This window comes from Heterocephalus glaber, unplaced genomic scaffold, assembly GCF_053883595.1.
Source record: "Heterocephalus glaber isolate CG9 unplaced genomic scaffold, H.glaber_assembly_v1.0 deba00000281, whole genome shotgun sequence".
NCBI classification, from domain to species: domain Eukaryota; kingdom Metazoa; phylum Chordata; class Mammalia; order Rodentia; family Bathyergidae; genus Heterocephalus; species Heterocephalus glaber.
The window spans coordinates 32,166,831-32,186,260 of NW_028258139.1; the positions used below are offsets into that span (position 1 = coordinate 32,166,831).

General features: G+C 39.7%; 1 long non-coding RNA gene across 1 annotated transcript in view; it reads left to right on the forward strand.

The window, feature by feature from the left end:
• The window catches only part of LOC147830268 (uncharacterized), a 208,489-nt gene extending 198,154 nt beyond the window's left edge, over positions 1-10,335 (forward strand). The window contains exons 2-3 of the long non-coding RNA XR_015441641.1: positions 5,035-5,214; positions 6,802-10,335. This is a non-coding gene — a long non-coding RNA (uncharacterized LOC147830268). The remainder of the gene's footprint in view (positions 1-5,034; positions 5,215-6,801) is intronic.
• The last annotated feature ends 9,095 nt before the right edge of the window (positions 10,336-19,430 follow it).

The window sequence follows — 19,430 nt, forward strand, 5'->3', positions numbered from 1 at the left end:
ACAAGGAAAAATGAAATATTGATGTTCTCTCTGCATAATTCATGCCAAAAAGATTGCACCAGTCTGGCCTTTCTGGTCCAAATCTTGTCTCCTCTGTTGCCATTCTGCTGCACACACAGGCACCACTGGGCCTTGGTGAACATTTCTGCTGGGAACATCAGCATCACAGAGGCCACCCCAGAGCCAGCTGCTAGCTGGGGTCCTTGGAAGACACCCGCCCTGTGCGAGGAAGGACCTCTGTCCTCCACCACGGCCCTGGAGCAGACGTCTCCATCTGAATTCTATCTGAATCCCTTTGCAGCAACAGTGACCACCTCACAATGGCTTGTGTCTCTGTTAAACAGCACAAAACTGGCCGGGGATTTAGCTCCGTGGCACTGTGCCTGCCTCCCAAGCACAAGGCCATGAATTTGATCCCCAGTACTGAGAAAAACCCCAAGTGAAATGACTTCTGAGGAGGCACACAAAAAAGAATAAAAATCCATGTCCTGCACTCACCTGTCATTTTTCTTAAAATCTACCATCAGTTCTTTTGTTGGGTGTGCAGCAGCTCTCCCAAGAGAAGTCTTTTATTCTTTTTCTTATTCACAACTAGAGGCGAAATGGCTTCTCTCCTGGACCCTGTGACCACTCCTTTCTAGAATTAGGGGTGACTCAAACACCTGTAAAGCAGAATGAGCTCCCAGCATCTATACTAAGTGAGCCTTACCACATTGTTTACCATGCTGTTTGTTAATTGTATTACCATACTGTTTATTTCTTTGTTAACATGATCTTTTCTGAATATGTGTCTTATGAACAGTCTTGAATTAATGCTTTTTCACCATAGGTGTTGCCAGTTTTTGGCATTATATAGCACATCTACAAACCTCGGGCACTGACAAGCGCTTTTTCATATATGATGTGACTGGGCCGCGTCTCTGTCAGAGTAACAATTGCAAAAGTAGCAACAGTAGCAACCATAGCACCTTAGGAGGACATTTATAGGATGTCATGTAAATGTAACCACAGACGTCATCAACCTGTGGTAAGAAATAAGGTGACATTTAATTTTATATCTAAATTTCAATAATCTAAACTCTTATGCTTCTAACCAAGCTCCCCTGGGAGTGTCTGCTACTCCCCCTCACAAATATATGTGCCCCTACACCTTCATCTTATCTTCCATTTGTCTCCAACTGGTCATACTACTTGGAACTGATTCTCCTGCAGATCACCTAAAAATTTATCTACTGTTCAAGCGCTGAAAGTTCAAGGCCACAGCATTTAATTATTTCTTAGGGTAACAGTTGTAAAGCATAGGTAAATATGACCATATATAAATAAATGGATATTACAAAAAGTAGAATAACAGGCTAATTCATTAAATGCTTGACATAGATGCTCTATGCTGCTAGACACAGATATTCTTAAAAGACAAAGATGAAATCTACCCTCCCAGTCACTTTGCACCCCTACTGCTTTCATGAACTGAAGTCGAGGCAATTCCCAGTAAGTGTCACCTCCATTTCCATGCCTTAGGGTCTACCCAGCAGCACCTTAACCTCAGGGGCCAAAGAACCTCTTCTGTAGGATCCGCCGGTTCCCAACTCAGTTCTGTGGCCAGGGCATGTGTAAGAGGCAACACCTTTTTACTTTGGTAGATATTCATGTGATAACTACTTTATACAGTATATTTATTCCACAGAAATCACACTTTCTAGTACCAGGTGTTGAGCTAGATTACAAAGAATAAAATGAAGGCAAAAAGTACATGATATGTTCTTGTGAATCTCATAGTCTATTGGGGAGCCACTATTCCATATCTCCAAGTCTGAAAAGAGTATCTTAAATTATGTGTGAGCCGCAGCATTGTCCATGTGGCACTCTTTCTGCTGTAACTCTACTCTGAGGGGATAATCCCCTCCCAGAGTGTCAGATACACTGCTTTGTCAGTCATGCTCTCTATCTCTGCTGCCTGCTCACTGCCAGGAGCTTCACATGGCCAGACTTAAGTCTTCATTCTCCACAGCAAATGTCCATGCCAGCACACATGCACATGAACTCACACACACGATCTCAAGCTGTTCGACATGGAGAACCTCAGCGATCCAAGAGGGTCTGACTGATAACATTCCCAACAATCAGGAAAGAATAAGAGACAAACAAATATTTAAATTTGAAATTGTAAGTAAACTGCAGTCTAACAGTATGAGCCCAGCAAAATATGGTTCTTCTCTTTTAATGTATGATTTGGAAAAAATTAATTTTGGGGAAATGTACATGATTCAAAGCACCTATATTTTAGAAAAATTGCAAAATACTTAGTGGTTGATTGACTGAACATTCTTGAGTGGCTTTATGTACGTGTAGTGAAAGCCACTATTAAAATTTGAAACAATAAGAGAGCACTTTTTTCTGTATTCCTAAAGTAAGCAAAAAAGTATTATCTGTAGCATCGGTGGTATACAAACAACCCAGTAAACATTTTTATATAGTATGATGTCTAAACATTGTACAGAGGGTTATAAATTTTTATTCTACTTGCGTGAATCCATGTCTATGATAAGCTAACATAGCTATGATTCCTTTCTGAACTCAGTAGAAACTTCCTCTGCTCCTGTTGAAAGCACTACTATTGGAAAGTGATTCAGACAACTCAGTTGTTCCAATAAAATACCGACTTCACTAATTCTCCCATTTTTTATTATTTAAAAACATACTATACCCCAAGTTAGTAAGTGAATCTCAACTTCCATTCAAAATGTCACTGAACATAAAACAGTTTCTGCTTCCACTCCTTTTCCTATTTCTTGTTTGGACTCTTCCACTTACCTTTAATTGTCCCCATCTAGCTAGCCTGCAACGTCTTCTTAGAGTCCATTTTATTTTGATGCCATGTTTTAACCTCTCCATCCATATTTGTCATTGCTTGTCTCTTACGAATACAATTTTACTCTTGGGCCAGGGATTTACCTCAGTGGCACCACACCTGCCTCACAAGCACAAGGGCGCAAGGTCCTGACTTCGATCCCTGGTACTGGAAAACAAACACAAACAAACAATTTTACTCTCTTCTTTTACCTTCAATCACAGCAGTTGTCTAGAAGAAAATTTTTAGAGCCAGCTCTGAGTTTGGATTATCTGCATCAGCAGGGTCTACCTGACCGAGCTCCAGGTGTGGGCTGACAAGGAGATCTAAATGTGGGGTTTTCTTATTGGCTCTTTGCCAGTATCTTTTATTTTCTAGTTCCCTTCCCCTCAACTGCATTTTCTAATATCCATCAAGGAAAGTCAACACATGGCTCTGAATTGGGCACTCAGGGACTTCATATTACAACGTATTTTCTTCTTATTTTAATATGGCAAAAGAAAAACCCAAGTAAGTCATGTGACTTGTGTAAAATCATATAAATAGAACTAGAGCTAAAACTTGGCCTAAAATCCCCTAATTCCCCATTTTTAAAGCCATTTCCTATTCTCTTTAGAGACTTTGTTCAAGTTAATGTAACTGGAAAACATTGTAAATCTCCCATGAAGAGACAGAGCTAGTTATGAGAACTTAAAGTATCTAAGTTTTAAACCTTCTAGTGGCATATGGAAAATAGGCTTCAAAGCTCTAAGCTGTTTGCTGGCTGATGAGGACTTTCCACTCGACTACTGTGCTTCTGAACATTGAGGAGACAGAAGGTGTGAAGTGCACGCACTCTTCTTCCTGAGCTAAAAAAGACAATCTGTGGGTCTCAGGTCTCTTCTCCATGGATACAATTGTGTGGATGATACTAAATGCCAGTGAATGAATATAGATGGTGGTTCAAAGGACCTCAGCTATGAGATATGAGTGATTGAGGTAAAAGTATGTGTTCTTTCCTTCTTAGTTTGGTCCCTCCAAAACCCATAACAATTATGGCCTCGGTCTCCTCATGTGTAAAATGGGGCCAGCCACATCTGCTTTAAAGAGGTTTTGAAGACTGCAAGTCGCACATGCGCACACATTTGTGAATTTAGTCTGTCAGTTAAGTAAAGCTCCATAAATATGAATGAATGAATGAATGAATGAATGTACATTCAAGATCACTCATTTCCCCTTTGTGAAACCAGTCTATGAAAGTCTCAGACATACACAGCCCAATACGATTAATGAAATTTTAACCTTCTTCCTTCAACTACTAGCAATGTACCCAGAACCATGCCTATAAGAATTTTCCCAGCATATTCCCCTGGATAAAACAAGAATGTAAGTATGAGGCCTAGAAGAATCTTCCTTTTCCTCAAGATTATAGGTGGTATGGAGTATAAGAACTGAAGTGTCTGCAGGTTTATTGCTATGAAGGATATCAGCCTAGAATCAAAGCCACGTATGTAAGAGGGTAGAGCCAAGACAGTCACCGAGAGCCCGAGAGCGAGTTGATGCTAATCATCTGTGCTATTTCTCATCCTGACACTGACTTTTCAGGGTATATTCCAATGTAATTTGTAATTTTAAGCCAATTGCTGTAGAATTTCTATTTCTTAAAGCCCACAACATCCTAAATTATAGGTGATAGAAGGTAATTTGTTTTCATTAATACTAATTTGTCTCCATTCAAGGTCCAGGGCACAGAATCTGAATGGGTTGCCTGGTTCTAGATGCATCTTTCCAGCAGGCATCTGCCTCAAGGGCAAGGAGCCAGGTTTGCATACACAGGCACCTGCAGGTCTCACACTGGGTAGTGAGAGTTTCCCCACAGCTCCCTCTGTTGAAGAGAGGATAATATAATCTTCTACTACTTGAAAAAAGCACAGAAAAGGTCTCTAGGGGAAAAGTCAAGATCAGTAGATGAGTTTTGCTTTTCTGCTCTGCTGCAATTCCCCTTCCATCGAGTGAGCACTGGAATGGAGATCAGCATTTATGGAATCTGATAAAAGGAAATTGATTTATGAATAATTAGAATGGAGGTCAACATTTGTGGGATCTGATAATAGGAAACTGGGTTATGGATAAATAAGGGTCAGTTTAATGACATAAAATAATGTGGGTTTTGAAACATGACTCATAGCCACGGTTCCTTGTAGCTATCCCAATTAGGACTGGTTCATCATGAAGCAGATGAAGAGGGCTGGATGCTGCACCATGTTAATGTTTCCATGACAACAGGCATGGGAAGTGGACGGGTAATGAGAGGAAGAGTAGAAGCCAGTCTTGAAACACCCTGATTCAGATGCCATCTGTGGGAAATTTCTTCAGGAAATTAGGTGTGTAAAATTATAAAGAGATAATTTAGTTAATAGATAAATGATCAAAATCTAAGTTCTCTGCTCTGTTTTCTTTCTTATTACGCATTACTAGGTTTCTTTGGGATGCTTGTAGGGCACATTCTATAGCATGAAATGATAGTGCTTGTCCTACTCACTTGCTCCTCTCCATGACAAAATTCCCAACACTCACCCACAGATGAAAGGAGGGTAGGGTTATTTTGACTTGTGGTTTTTTAGAGGATTCAGTATGTAATCACTTGGCTCCAAAGCATGAAATATGGAAGACCTTGGCGAGGTCACTTCATGACTGCCAGGAAGCAGGGAATGGCGGGAGGAGCCAGAAAGGAGATCCTGTAAGCCTTTCTGGGTCACACCAGAGGGACTCCCCTCTCCTGACCTGAGCCCAGTTCCTAACAGCAGCTTGGGCTATGGTGAGTACAGCATACCCAACCCTATCTCCTAAAAGCCCCACCTCTGAACACACAAACTTTTGGGGGACATTTGAAATCTAAACCATTACAATACCTTTTGTGAGAACTTGTGTGTTCTTCATATTCTAAATATAAATTAAAATTTTAAACTCCCATGCCAGAGATTGATAAGCATTTTCATTTTCTGTAGTTTCATTTTTTAATATTAAAAAGTTACTGAATTCTGACAATTTAAACAAAAGAAATGCAGTCCAAAATAAAGATACATAAGATACATGATTATGATTATATCAGTATGCTAACCAGTAAGGTAAAGTATTATTATGTTTCTGGATTTTGTGATATTCTTGCACTGATCAGCTTTTTTTTTTTTAAAAAAAGTCAAAGTTGTATTTTTTCCTCAGTATAAATAAATATTTGCCTCTACATCTAGAATTTTTCTTCAAAAGAATTGTGGATAAAAATGATAAACTAATTGACCATCTAGGGAAGGAGTTAAAGCTCCTATAAACAGTGAAGTTTAATAAGGATCTTACAGAATAAGCAGAAAGCACTGGGCTGAGATGGATGCACAGAACTTTAGTTTCGAGATCCAAAGTTGCTGAAATGCATTCACTGAACCCCTTGTGTTAAAGTGCACCCTCCTCCACACCACCCTGTCATTCTTTATTGTTTCCCTCTGAATATACATTGCTTCCTATTTCTGTCTTACTCTGAGATATATGCTTCATAAACAAAGTAGCTTGTTCTGTTTTACTACTGTAATTCATGAGCCCAGAACAGTGTCTGCTATAGAGCATATAACAGATATTCATGCTCAACAAGCATTTGTTTGTTGTGGTTTGGATCTTGAGTGTTACCCACAAGTTCATGTAGTTAAGGTTTGGTTCCCAGTGGAGCAGTGTTCAGAGGGGCGGCTGGTGGATCAGGAGAGCTCTGATCTCATGAATCGCTCAATCCATCTATAGATTCACAGCCCATTTAGGCTACGAGGAGGTGGTGGAAATTCTGGAGCTGGAGCCTACTTGGAGCAAATAGGACATGTATTTTGTTCCCAGCCACCCCCCCCCCCCCACCCCTGGCCACCATGAGGTGAGCAGCCTTGCTCTACTACGTATTTGGTCATAATATTATTTTGTTTGCCTCACTGCAGGTCCAGAAACAACAGAGCCAAGTGACCATGGACTGAAACCATTCATATCTGTGAAAGTTTGCAAATCCAATGTTTGTAAGTTGGGGACTTGCTGTACTGGACTTTTAGAATCCTTTGGTGATGCAGTTTTTATTAAACACACACACACACACACACACACACACACACAAACAAGGAAGAATGGAGGATTCAAGAAATTAGAAACCCAGATTTTTCACATATATATATATTTTTTTTTTCCTCTACAACCACTTTAGGAAAATAATTTTTAAAAAGTATAATTAGACTATTAAAAAGGGGAGACTTTGACAACTTTAATTTACTTAAAAATGAAACAAAAATCTTCTCATAAAGCTGACAAATCTTATCTTTCCAGGAAATTGGAAAAAAAATCCCGTAGTTTTGCTGTACATTATTTATATCAATCATATTATCTGGTGAGTGAAAGTTATATTTTGTAATAGTGAATAAAAGGACCCAAAGGAATATTCTAAATTTGAGGCAACTCTCTGAGTAGTCACAAGAGCGGAAGAAAGATTTCCCAATATCAGCTTGCCTGTGCCTCTAAGCCTTTTCTGTCAACATTGTGTCCACTGAGTCTAAGGCTGAAAGGACCTTGGTAGTTGTGGCAGTAGAAAAAGATGCATGCTCGTTGGTCAGCCCTTCTTTCTTCTATGCTAACAGACACTCTAGTTTGGGTGAAAATGTGTCCACATCTGCATTTGCTTTCACATTCTCCCTTGTAGTTTTACACACACACACATATTTCTGGTCAGTAACATTTCAGATAAAGTCTATATTTTGTTAATATTATGTATCCCTAATACAAGAACTAGTATCCCAAGAAGCACCGATTGTTCTTCCTTATGTTGCCATGAGTGGAGGCACAATGTCTGCAGGTTGTTGCCATTAACCCCGATGTGTCACTTGCATTAGAGTAACAAGTGCAGAGCAGTAAAGCATGTCCTGGCTGTGCCTCGTGGGCCGTGGAGACATGATGCTGAGAAGCCCCTATGGGCCCAAGTCCATTCCTCTCTGGGACCGACCTCCTGCTCTGTCCCTTCTCCACCACCAACTAAGCAGCTTGGCTCTACCACACCCTTCTTCAAGAGGTTTCTGCCTCGATGCCTGCCAACCATATATTGAATGCCCTCAAAGCATGAGCTAAAATTTTCTCCTTTAATACCCATAGGTGTTGGGTATGGTACCTAAGACATGGTAAAGCTGACTAATACAGAAAATCGGTACCAAGTGTTGGGCTGTTACTATGATTATACCTTATCATGGGGTTTACTGAAGGAGCTTGGAAAGATTTAGAGATGTGGGCTAAAGAAGACTGAGAATGTGGTGAACAGAGCATTGTGGGAGAGTCTGGAAGGAGCTCAGAAGACCAAAATGCTGATTGGTTTGCAGAGAGTAAAGGCCAAGCTCTGGAGGTTTCAGTGGGAAACAAGGAATCTAGTGGCAGCTGGACAAGGGGCCACATGTGTTTTGACTACATTTTGCCCATGTCCTGGGACTAAGTGAGGTGGATAATTAATCTGGCGGAGGAAATTTCAAGGCAGCTGAACCTTCAGGCTGTGACACAGGTACTGCTGGCTGCTTTTTAGCTAGAGTCATGATGCAAATCAGGGGTAAAAGTCAGGGCAGAAAAATTTGAAAAACTTAAATTTTGGCCCAGAAAGAACCATGAATAAATCTGGGACAAAAAGAGTGTAGCTGCTAAGGAGATTAGCATGATTTTAAAAAGCAAGCACTTTACAGGGAAAAGAAGGAAGATAACTTGAATCTTGCATCTCAGTTATCAGCAAGACCACACACATTATAGGCTCAAGGGTACAAAAGTGTAAACCTTTCATTGCAGAAGAAAGCCATGTTGAGAATGGCCTCCTGGGGAATTGGTTCTAGGGATTTATTTCACTGTGTTCAGCCATTCGGCCACCCAGAGTCAGCTGCAGCCGTGGTCCAAGGGGCGATGGTTGCTGCTTGAGCTGGTTGCCACTTTGGCATCACCCACATGCTTCTGGTCTCACTGACATGCATAATATAAGAGTTACAGGGTCAGGGAGGCATCTGTGTAGAGTTCAGAGGAAGGCCTGGGGTGCCAGGCAAGGATCTCCTGAGAGGAAGTATGTGAAGCTGTGGAAATGGAGCCAAATGTGCAGCGGAAACCCCAGGACGTCAGAGAAGCCAGGAGTGTGGAATGTCTGCCTAGGACAGCTGCAGCCTAAGAATGGAACCAGCCTGAGACAGAGGCCATACGGGTTGCAGGTAGCATGAACTTAGGGATGGGGCTGCCTGAGCCTTCTGGAACACACACTTCACCACCATGTGCCCTGGATGGTAAATGTGGAGCTCCTGGATTTAAAATTTGCTTTGCTGGTCTTCAGTCTTGCTTTGGTCCAGCTTTTTCTATCCCCCTATTCATGCCTTTTAGAATGCGATTGCTTACCCTGTGCCTGTGTGCCTGAAGATTATGTAACGATTTAACAGTTTCACAGCTAAAATTTTGCCACAATCTCAGAAGAGACATGGACTTGTACTCCTGAAAAATTCTGGAACTGTTGAGACTTTGGGGAAGAGATTATTGTATCTCCAGTTGAACATGAGATAGTTGTACTATGTTAGGTGGAATTATGTAGTTATTGTTGCCTTTATTTGGAGATTAAATATGGTTTATGGAGATGTGTTTGGTGTAAAATTGACAAAGGGTGTATTGTAACCACGATCATTAATCCTGATATGTCAGCTTCATTGGATTAAGAATTGCCTATCGAATTAGTAAGGCATATTCCTGGCTGTATCTGGGGGGTCATGGAAGGACTATATGTGGTTCCAAGCCCATTCCTGTCTGGCACTGTTTCCCTGCTTTGCTTCCTGGCCACTGTGAACTAAATAACTTTGCTCCACCACACCCTTCTGCCCTGAGGTTTCCTCCTTGGAGCCTGCCGGACATAAGCTGAATCTCCTAAAACCATAAATTAAACCTCTCCTCCCTTAAATTGTGGGTGTCAGTTATTATGTCTTGGTGATGGGAATGCTCACTAACACAGAGCCATGGTTGCCATTTTGTGACCATGAAAACACAAGAAAACAGGTAGCAATGTGAGCTAGCTAGAGCTACTGCTCTTCGCCTGGACTGCTGATCTCCTAACTGCTTGTGTCGGAACAACAAGCTTGTGATTGCCTAAGTTACTATTTGCCAGATTTCTAGTATTTGCAATCTTAAACATTCCTATCATAGCTATTAATTCTAATGCCTTTATTTTTGTAAGTAATAGAGACAATTGAGACAGTAAGAACCTTATAGATATTTTTGTTGAGAAACACATTACAAGAGCTCCCACCTCTTCGAGGTGCTCATAGTATACCCTGTGGCCATTCAGTAAGATTAAGTCTACTTCACCTGCTTCTTCAATGAAAAGAATCACAGAAGGTAGCAAAATGTTCCCAAGAGGAATGTCAGAATTGTTGACAATTCCAGATAAGTGCTAGAGGATCCTATAATATGTGTTTGATATCACAGTAATCTTTTTGTTTCTTTTATGTAACCTATTTAATCCTAATTACTATAATCTACAATAAAATATTTGATCCTTATTAAGTCAGAATATGTGAATGACACGTTACAGAGTCTACCATTCACCAAACTGCTCTTTATCCTAGTTCTAATTGAATGGCCTGGGCACTTTGGAATCATGCAGATTCAATGAAGTTGAACTTCGAGGTAAGGAGGCATTTGTCTTCTGGCTTCTAACAGTGTGACTTGAGTCACTAAGATCTTCACTTGACCTCATACTTTTTTCTATTTAAATAAAGGACTCCAGAGGGCTCCACATTGTCTGTATGTCATCTATAACTTGTTTCTCTTCATTATTAATTTGTGCCAAATCAAGTGAAAGTTTACAACTTCTTACCAAGAAAGATTTTCTCTCACTTACTAGTGCTGAAGCCCAGTTCCAGGCATTGTTCTGTCTCTGTTTTCCTTGCAAACAAACAAATCCTCTTAGTAAAGCATTTGGCATCTTTAACTTCCTTTATGAGAATGCAATTCTGAGATTTCCAATTACACACTTGGACCAGATGTGAAACACGGCTTAAATGAATGGGGAATTTGGCATGGTTTTGAAATCAGGGGACATGCACTGTATGTCTTTTATGGTAATATTTCTTTTATAATGGCCTGTTGCAGGACTACTGCTGCTGCAGCTGCAGGGGCCTGAATGGCCCATGTTGGCACATTCATTTTCTTTTTGCGCCTTTCTTAATTTCCCCAGCCTAAGGGAGTAAGACTTCCTGCCTTACCTCCAAAATATTAATACAAATACAAATACAAGGGTATATGTGTCACCTTGGAAGGCAGGAAGGTTCAGTTATGGCACTTTCTGACCCTGAATTGGCCTCGACTTCCCAACACACTCAAGATAAACTACTTGTGGTCAGTATAAACTTCTTAATCAAAACTTAATGTACGTATTTGATAATCCTCTCCTCACTGTCAGTTGTCTCTTTGTCTTTTTTTTTTTTTTTTTGGTACTGGGGATCGAACTCAGGTCTTTGAGTTTGCACAACAGGCAGCGAAACCAATGAGCTAAATCCCCGGCCCAATCAGTTGTCTCTTTGGAATAAAAGTACTGACAATTTTCTCAGTCTGTAACTATGATGACAGAAAGCTTTTGTGTGTGTGTGTGTGTGTGTGTGTGTGTGTGCGTGTGTGTGTATGCGGGATTTTAAACTGGAAGGAGTAGTGACTCTAATGTGAGAAAGATTTCAAAATCTCAAATTTACCCACTTCTTTTCATCTCAGTTTCCTTAAGCCAAGGCACAGTGATCACTCCTCCCACAGAAATGACTGTGATGACCTCACTTCACCTTCTTGCATGCACTTGTACCTGTCTGCTTGTGGGTGGTTTCCTGTAGCAGCCAGAAGAGCTTCCAGTAATGAAAATCTGACGGTTGTGCCCACTTTTAAAATCCTTTAGTAAAATTCATTATAATTAAAGCAAACTTTAGAATCTTTAGATGGTCTATAAGTTCTGACAGCAGTTGGTTTCTGCTCTAATTTTATCCTTCTCGTCAATTGTGGCCCCACTTCACTCTGCCTTGTGCCCCTGATGATCCATCTCTTTCTCCTACCTGGCTCCTCTGTGTCCTTTTTTTAAATGAAGACTCTTAGGATTACTTTGGGTCCATCTGAACAATCCAGGACACTCCATCTCAGATCCGCAATTTAATCACATCTACAAAATTCCATGTGCTGTATTGTGGGTGTGGATGGGGTCAGTTATTTTACCTATCACACCTAAGGACAAAACTCAGTCCATCAGAAGAAGCAGAACAACAAAAAAAATGAAGGCCTGGGGCAAAATAAGTTGGAATTAGGGGCTTTCAAGTTATGCATAAGCCTTGGGGAACTTCAAAGTAGACACCAGTGAATTTGATAGAGAGGACTCACGGAGAGAGAAAGATCAGACTGCATGTTTGAGAAATGGTCAGCAGCAGGAATACTAGAATATGGTTTTCTTCTGGAAACAGAATAGAAGCCTACCAAACTTTCATAGGAAATGTATTGCCACTGAAAATGAGCGTGGACTACAAAAAGCCTTTATTCAGTACCTGAAACAATTTTTAAGCACCACACCTGCACGAGCTGGAAATGGGCTTTGGAAGTGGTTTCACCATCAATGATGGAATGATCTCAATACCTACAACTGAACACAGTTCCTTAACAAGTTCCCCGGACTTGCATTAAACTTCCATTCAAGTATGCCGACATTTTAAGACTTTTCAGACCTTCTCTTCCATCATGTGCTGCAGCAAATATGGTCATAGTTTTTGCCATTTTTCCAGGAGTCATCTTTGTACCTGGTGACTCATCATTTGATATTTTTACCAGGAAATTAAATCCTATGTAGCTGGACAACATCCCCACATTGATAAACTCTCCCTTGTTTAATCTTATGTTCCAGCTTAACTTGATCAAAATCTTTCATCCTCACTCCCATAATCCTCTCCCAGCTTCTGCCAGTCCATCCTGGCTTGGTTCTGAATGTCTTTCAGAGTAGTCATCTCTTTTCTTCTTATCAGGACCAACACTTCCCGTACTGCCTTATGATGTGATTTAACCATGATTCAGCACTGAGAATGCATACCTGTTTTCACATACATGATTTTTGGATAGGTGGGCATGCTCATCTGAAGATTGGTATTGCAAAAGAAGACAGTCTATACCCAGCAGATAAGAAAGATGTGTCCCAGTGAAGCGTGCATGCATACACACATGTGCACCTGTGTGTGTAAGAGAAAATACATCACCTGACAATTGTCCAAAATGAGTATTTCATGTTTTAGTGCCCTAATGTCTTGTGTAATGTAGTGGAGGGAAGTCAATGAAATTTTATTATTTTTATTATTGTTGTTTATATCATTATTATAGAGCCTCAATTGGGCACTCAAGAACTAACTAATGATATCTCACAATTTTGATATATGCTCTATTCAGGATAATTTAAAAAATAATATATATATTTATATAGTTGTCTGATCTTTTTTGTACATGTCTTAGACATCTAAACAAAAAGTTATACTTTTTATTTAGGAGTTTAATATTGTATAGTATTATTTAAAATTATTAGAAAATACAATTTATGTTACTGTGAACATTTATGGGAACATATGAAGCCACTCATAAATAATTTTGAATAAGTATGACTGGTGATAAAAGTTTGCCGAGCTGATTCTAGTAGTCAAGTAGACCACATGATGACCACAGCAGAATAAACAATTGACATGCTGATGCTCTCAGAGAGTGAGTTATCTACACTTTCATATAATTGGAAAAAAGGAAACTCTCTTTGGAAATAAGCTTCCCATGTGTCTGTAAAATTTACTGTAGTTTTTTTTTTCTAGATGAAAGCATATATTCATTGTTTTTTTAATATATCCTTCTTTGCCCTTAACACACAATCCCTGTCATGAGTTTTCCTATTTTCTTGACTCCAAAGCCCTGAATAGAGTCTCAGCAATCACGGAGCCCTCCATCAAATCCTCGTATGTTGCAAGTGAGCATTTCAGTGAATGTGTACTTGGGAAATGAAGGACAGATGATCCTCCACTCAGCAACAACTCAGAACTGATTTCACATGTCTTTTCTTTTTTATTCATATCAGTAAGCTTGCATCTGTTTCATAATCTTTTTGTTTCTTTGACATGACTCTTCATAACTAATTTTAAAACTCTGAATGTCTTCTCCCTTGAAATTTTTCTTTATTGTTTCTCCCCTCTTAATACTGTAATTCATTTCTCAATTGTATTTCCATGTGTTTGCTTCTATAGACTTCTCTGGAGTATTAAAAGCCATTATCTATAGGGTTTTTTATTAGAATAAAAGAAATCTAGCAAATTATTGCACATTTAAATTTTTATTGACATCTGAATTTTGAGCATGTGCCATGTAGAAGGCATGGAGCAGTCAGAGAGGAAAGACTCTTCTCTCTCTCACGTCTATGGCCACTTTTCCTAACCTGGAGAACCCTGAAAGCATCAGCAAGAGGGAAGGAAGGAAGCGAGGGAGCAGGGTCAGAATGGAGTGGAGGCCGGAGCACCCCCTTTCCCCAACTGTCTGCTGCAGATCCAAAGCACGGACCTGGCCTAAGACAGGGGGTTCTGCATTTGCAAACTTTGTCTGAACCTGAAAAGGAGACTGACTTGTGTGCTAGAATAGCACAGTGCATGAGGCCTTGTCAGCCTGAAAAGGGGAACTTGATACAGAAAGTTTGAGAGTGTTAGTGGAAAATAAAAAGTCAATTTTATGTCTACACTTAACTGAGTCTGACACCTTTTGATACATAGATTTTATATTAAATTTTTTTTTAATTTGAAGAATAAAAAATAAGCCAGAAAGAAATACAGACAACTCAGATGTGCTACATCTAGTGGTGTGATATTAGACAAATCAAAATAATCTCTCTGAATTTCCAAATCCTCATTAAAAAAATAAGAATAATAGTATCTTACTGCATTTTGTCAGACTTAAGTAAAAAATCATACATCTATGTATCTACTACAACACCAGGTAGTCAAAAAGTCCTAAATTCATCCTAGTTTACTTTCCTCAGGGTTTGTCATCATAATGCTTTTTTTTTTTTCTGGTACCAGGGATTGAATTCAGGTCCTTGAGCTTTTGAGACAGGCGGTGGAAACGCTGAGCTACATCCCCGGCCCTTCATAATACATTTTTAAGGAGCTGCTATACAAGTAACAAGGAAAATATCAGAAAAATATGTAATGAAATTTATGATTTATGAATTTATAAGGTACTACGGTACACAAGAATGGTACAAATAAAGGAAATGAGCCCAGGATGATTATCAAACATGAAAATATATGCTTTAAACTGTAACATAGTTGCTTGAGAAATGCAGAGAAAATTACCAAATTTGAATTAGCTCAGCATATTTCCTAGAAAACAAACTAAAGTTCAAGTCAACGAGAAGACTTGTTTTTCTTCCTTCTTGCGCTTTCCAACTCGAAACACATCCAGAGCCCTTGCTGAAGACTGGGAAGTTTAACAAGCGGAGGAGCCAGCAGCAGATGTCCCCAAGTCAGTCTGTGATCCGAGACCCAGACGTGTGCTCTCCAGACCCTTACAGAAAACCCCTCCAAGGTTCCCTTCTCCACACTGATGACAGATTAGTTAGAAAACATTTCTGGGGGTAAACCCACATCCCACAGCACCCTGTCCTAGAGCATCACATTCTGATTTTAATAAAAACAAAATCTAAAGCCATTGGATACCAGTTGATGGCAATGGAAACTCTAAATAAAGTATAAGACCAAGTTACACTGAGTTTGTCAATTCAAAACCACCATGCAATCAATGGTTTGCTTCAAGAATTTAGGTTTAGTTGACCTTGGGTAAACAAAGTGTTTCATCTCATTGCATATGAAAAAATATATATGCACATCTAAAAAACAACAGAATTTTGCGAACTGCCTCTTGTAGCCCTCCAAAGAGTTCCTCTTAGTTTCAGTCCAAAACCATCTCTTCTCAATCCTGAAGATTCAATCTTGGTTAAGATTATTTCTTATTTTTATACAATCCGTAAAGAATTGGAGTTAAGAACAGATAAAGTTGAAGAAAGAAGGCGAGGTGGTCTATGAAAGTTTATAGCATGTAAGAGAGAAAGAGGCCTGGAGAGAGATAAGGACAAAGAAAATACAGTGGGTGGTAGAATAAAAATCCTTTAACTGGAAAAAGCAAGATTGAGCTTGGATATTGCAGGGAGGGTAATAAATGATAGTACCTCTTGAGCATTGTTTTTGAAAGTGGGAAGAGAGGGAAGAATGGGATATGAGAAGGTTGGCTTGCATGTGCTTTTCTGTCTGACAAGAACATAAGCAATGTTTGGGATTTCTTTTGTGCATCTTGAAAGTAGAACCAGGTACAGATAAAACTGTTTGAATCTCTGAGTCTTAAGGCATATATTTGTACTCCAACTGCCCACTTATTACTTTAGTATTTTCCCCACAAGTGCAATGTCGTTGTATACTTCCACATGAAATGTACAAGGGCTAAGTCATGGGGAAGAGATTGATTTGTCAGAATCTTTGTGCACCAGATAAACATGAGAACCAGGCATCCAAAAGAGAAAAACAGAACCACTGATTAGGAAGAGGCAGGGAAAGGGACAAGATGAGAGAGAGAAAAAGAAATTAGGACTCAGTAAATGAAACCTTGGAAATATTTGGAAGTTTGGAAGATTCAGAAGAACTTGGAACCATGAGAAACAGGAGTTTCTCAGAGACATGAATGCACATGCATGCAAACTGGGAGAAGACTCCAGAGAACCAGACACATTCTTCACTCCTCGGAGTCGGAGATGTGTTACACACCTCTCTATGGGGTCCAGCCAGGGGATGCACTCACCTAGATACAGACGCTGAGGGCAGCAGCACTCGATACAGAGCTCATTTGTAATAGACATACCTTCCGTGAGTAAATTGACCTGCTCCTGTACAAGCCACTGTACCCTTCTGCCATGTGCTGGCTGTAAGGAAATAAAACTCTTTACGCTTCTGCTCTCTAGCCAAATTTAAGTCCCCTGTGCCAAAGGGTAGGCACCCCAGCTGGAAGAATAGATGCTCAGTCAGTGGGTGTTGAACTGAGCTGGAAAAAACTACAGATTCAGTTCTATCTTGGGCAGAAATAGTTATGGTAGATGAAAAGTTGACAGTGACACAGGAAAGGATTTGTGGGCAGATTGGCTTGAATCTCGGGTTCGCCATGCGAGGCCTTGTCACTGGACATACAGTACTGTCTTTACCATGTTTCTTGGTGGCAGCCTGTGAAATACTATGTCCCATCCCACACTCTAAGCCACAGTTTGCACAGGTTTTGCCAGAATTCAGCATCAAGTTGAAGCAGGAAAAGCTCCTGCAGACTCTCTTCTTTATTTTGAACAGCCTAGCTTTCCCTCAGTGACACTTGAACCTCACACAGGCAAGAGATACCTTTCCAAACAGTTTCTCCAGCAGACTGTGCTTACCCTAACACTGTTAGCATGCACCATCATCTTTTGGGAACTGCTTTCAAAACTTTTGAGACATCAACTTCTTTGTTGGTAGATAGTATTTGGAGAACATGAAAAATCAATCCACATTTTTGCCTTGTGAATAAATGTGGGTTATTGAACTAAGTAATACAGTGTTTCAGATAGAAAATAAGAAGTGCTAATGAAATGACTTATATTTTGGGGCCATTTATTAGAAGACCCTGAAACCAGTGCCATTAGAAACCACAGGAGAATTTCTATCAAGGGAATTCTGCAAGAGTAAAACAATCCTCTGAGAAGACTCTATGTGAAACCAAACTTGCCTTGAACACATAAATTCTGGCATGCTTGTTCAAGAAAAGTTTCAGAAGTTTAAGAGAATTCTTCACAACTCAGAAAATGTCTGAATCATATGTATTTTTCCTTTCCTTCTGTGTATTCTTCTAAGGAATGCCAAAGAACAATGAAAGAAGGAGGGCAATAGGAAAAAGGGAGAGACACTGAGAAATTCTTTTCCAATACAGAGACATTGGTTCAGAAGTTTAGGCCAAATACTTTATTAGTCAATAAAACAAGTGCAATGATCGTTACTGGGAGAAAAGTGAATGTGAGCAAATCTATCCACTTCCTGTGTAGACTGCTATCTCAGCGGGGTTTGTGAGCCTTCCGAGAGTAGCCATTTAGGAAATAATAGACAGCATCAAGATAGCTTAGACCAGGAAAGAAATGCAATCTCAACCCCACCTCTTCCTCATGGGTCCATTTGCTAAGTTGTTTCAACCCTCAGTGGGGTGGAATCCTGTGCCCCTGAGAAACTCTACCAGCCTCCCCACTTCTTAGGGGCAGATGCGAACAGTTCTCCCAAACTACAGAAACTTCCTGTACCCCTGAGCTCCTTTCCTAACAGGTAAGATCTCTGCCCTCTATTGGAAAGAATTATATCTGCACTAGGAAAAGTTCCCTATTCTTTTCTATTTCTTTCTTTCCTTTTTTTTTTTTTTTTCGCTTTTTTGAGACAGAGTCTTGCTGCGTAGTTCAGGCTGGATTTGAACTCAATATGTAGCCCAGGCTGGCCTTGAACTCTCAGGGATCCTCCTGCCTCAGCTTCCCAAGTGCTGGGATTATAGCAAGTGGCACCACAGCTGGCTCAAAACTCCTTATTTCTGAGTTTATGGAAACCAAAAACTTCTTGATTTATATAAATCACAAAGAAGTTCATCTTCATTTACATATATTCCCATCCCCAATATTTATGACTTTTTCTTCTATTCTTGGACTATGTTTTTATTCATTTAATTCACTGCCAAAGTATGTATTTAAGAGTCCTATATCACAAGACCTGCTTCTTTACACAGACAGCACAAAAGAATAGATTGGATAAGCTCCCATCTGTGTAAGCATTAATGCCATGTGGATCCCATGCTGGCTCTGAGTGAACCCCTGTGGTACTTTTAAATAAATATGTGCTGAAAATCTAACACACACACACACCAGATTTCTGACACTTGGTACTAAAGGAAGTAAAATATCTCACTAATTATTTAAGTAGATTCATTTTTAAATAATGTTAGTTATATTGGGTTAATATATATTATTCAGACTAGCTCACCTATTTCTTTTTAACATTTAAAGCAGCTACTAAAAATGTTATATTTAACATATGTCCCAAATTTATGGCTCATGTATTTCAACTGCACAGCATGTTCTAGAATCTGTGAGTGATACAGAAGCATAATTAACTACATTTACAGCAGTATGCTAAATGTAAGAAAAGAATAACAATAAATATTACAATTAAATATAATGATAACAAATACTTCTGTTACTTATTATAAGCCATGTAGATTGAAGATACACAGTGGACCCTTGAGTTTTATGGCTCCCATGTGGCGTTTGTGTGACCAATCTCACTAACATGTACATGTCAAAATCCACCATCTTGACAGTCTTACAGAGGAAAGATTTGTATAAGGAAGCTAGTGATGCTGAAGGTGTTACTCAAGTTAGTAAGTCATGATAAACAGCGTTAGATGAGGTAGAAAGGCTTCGTGTGGATTAACAAAAGGCAGGAGGCAG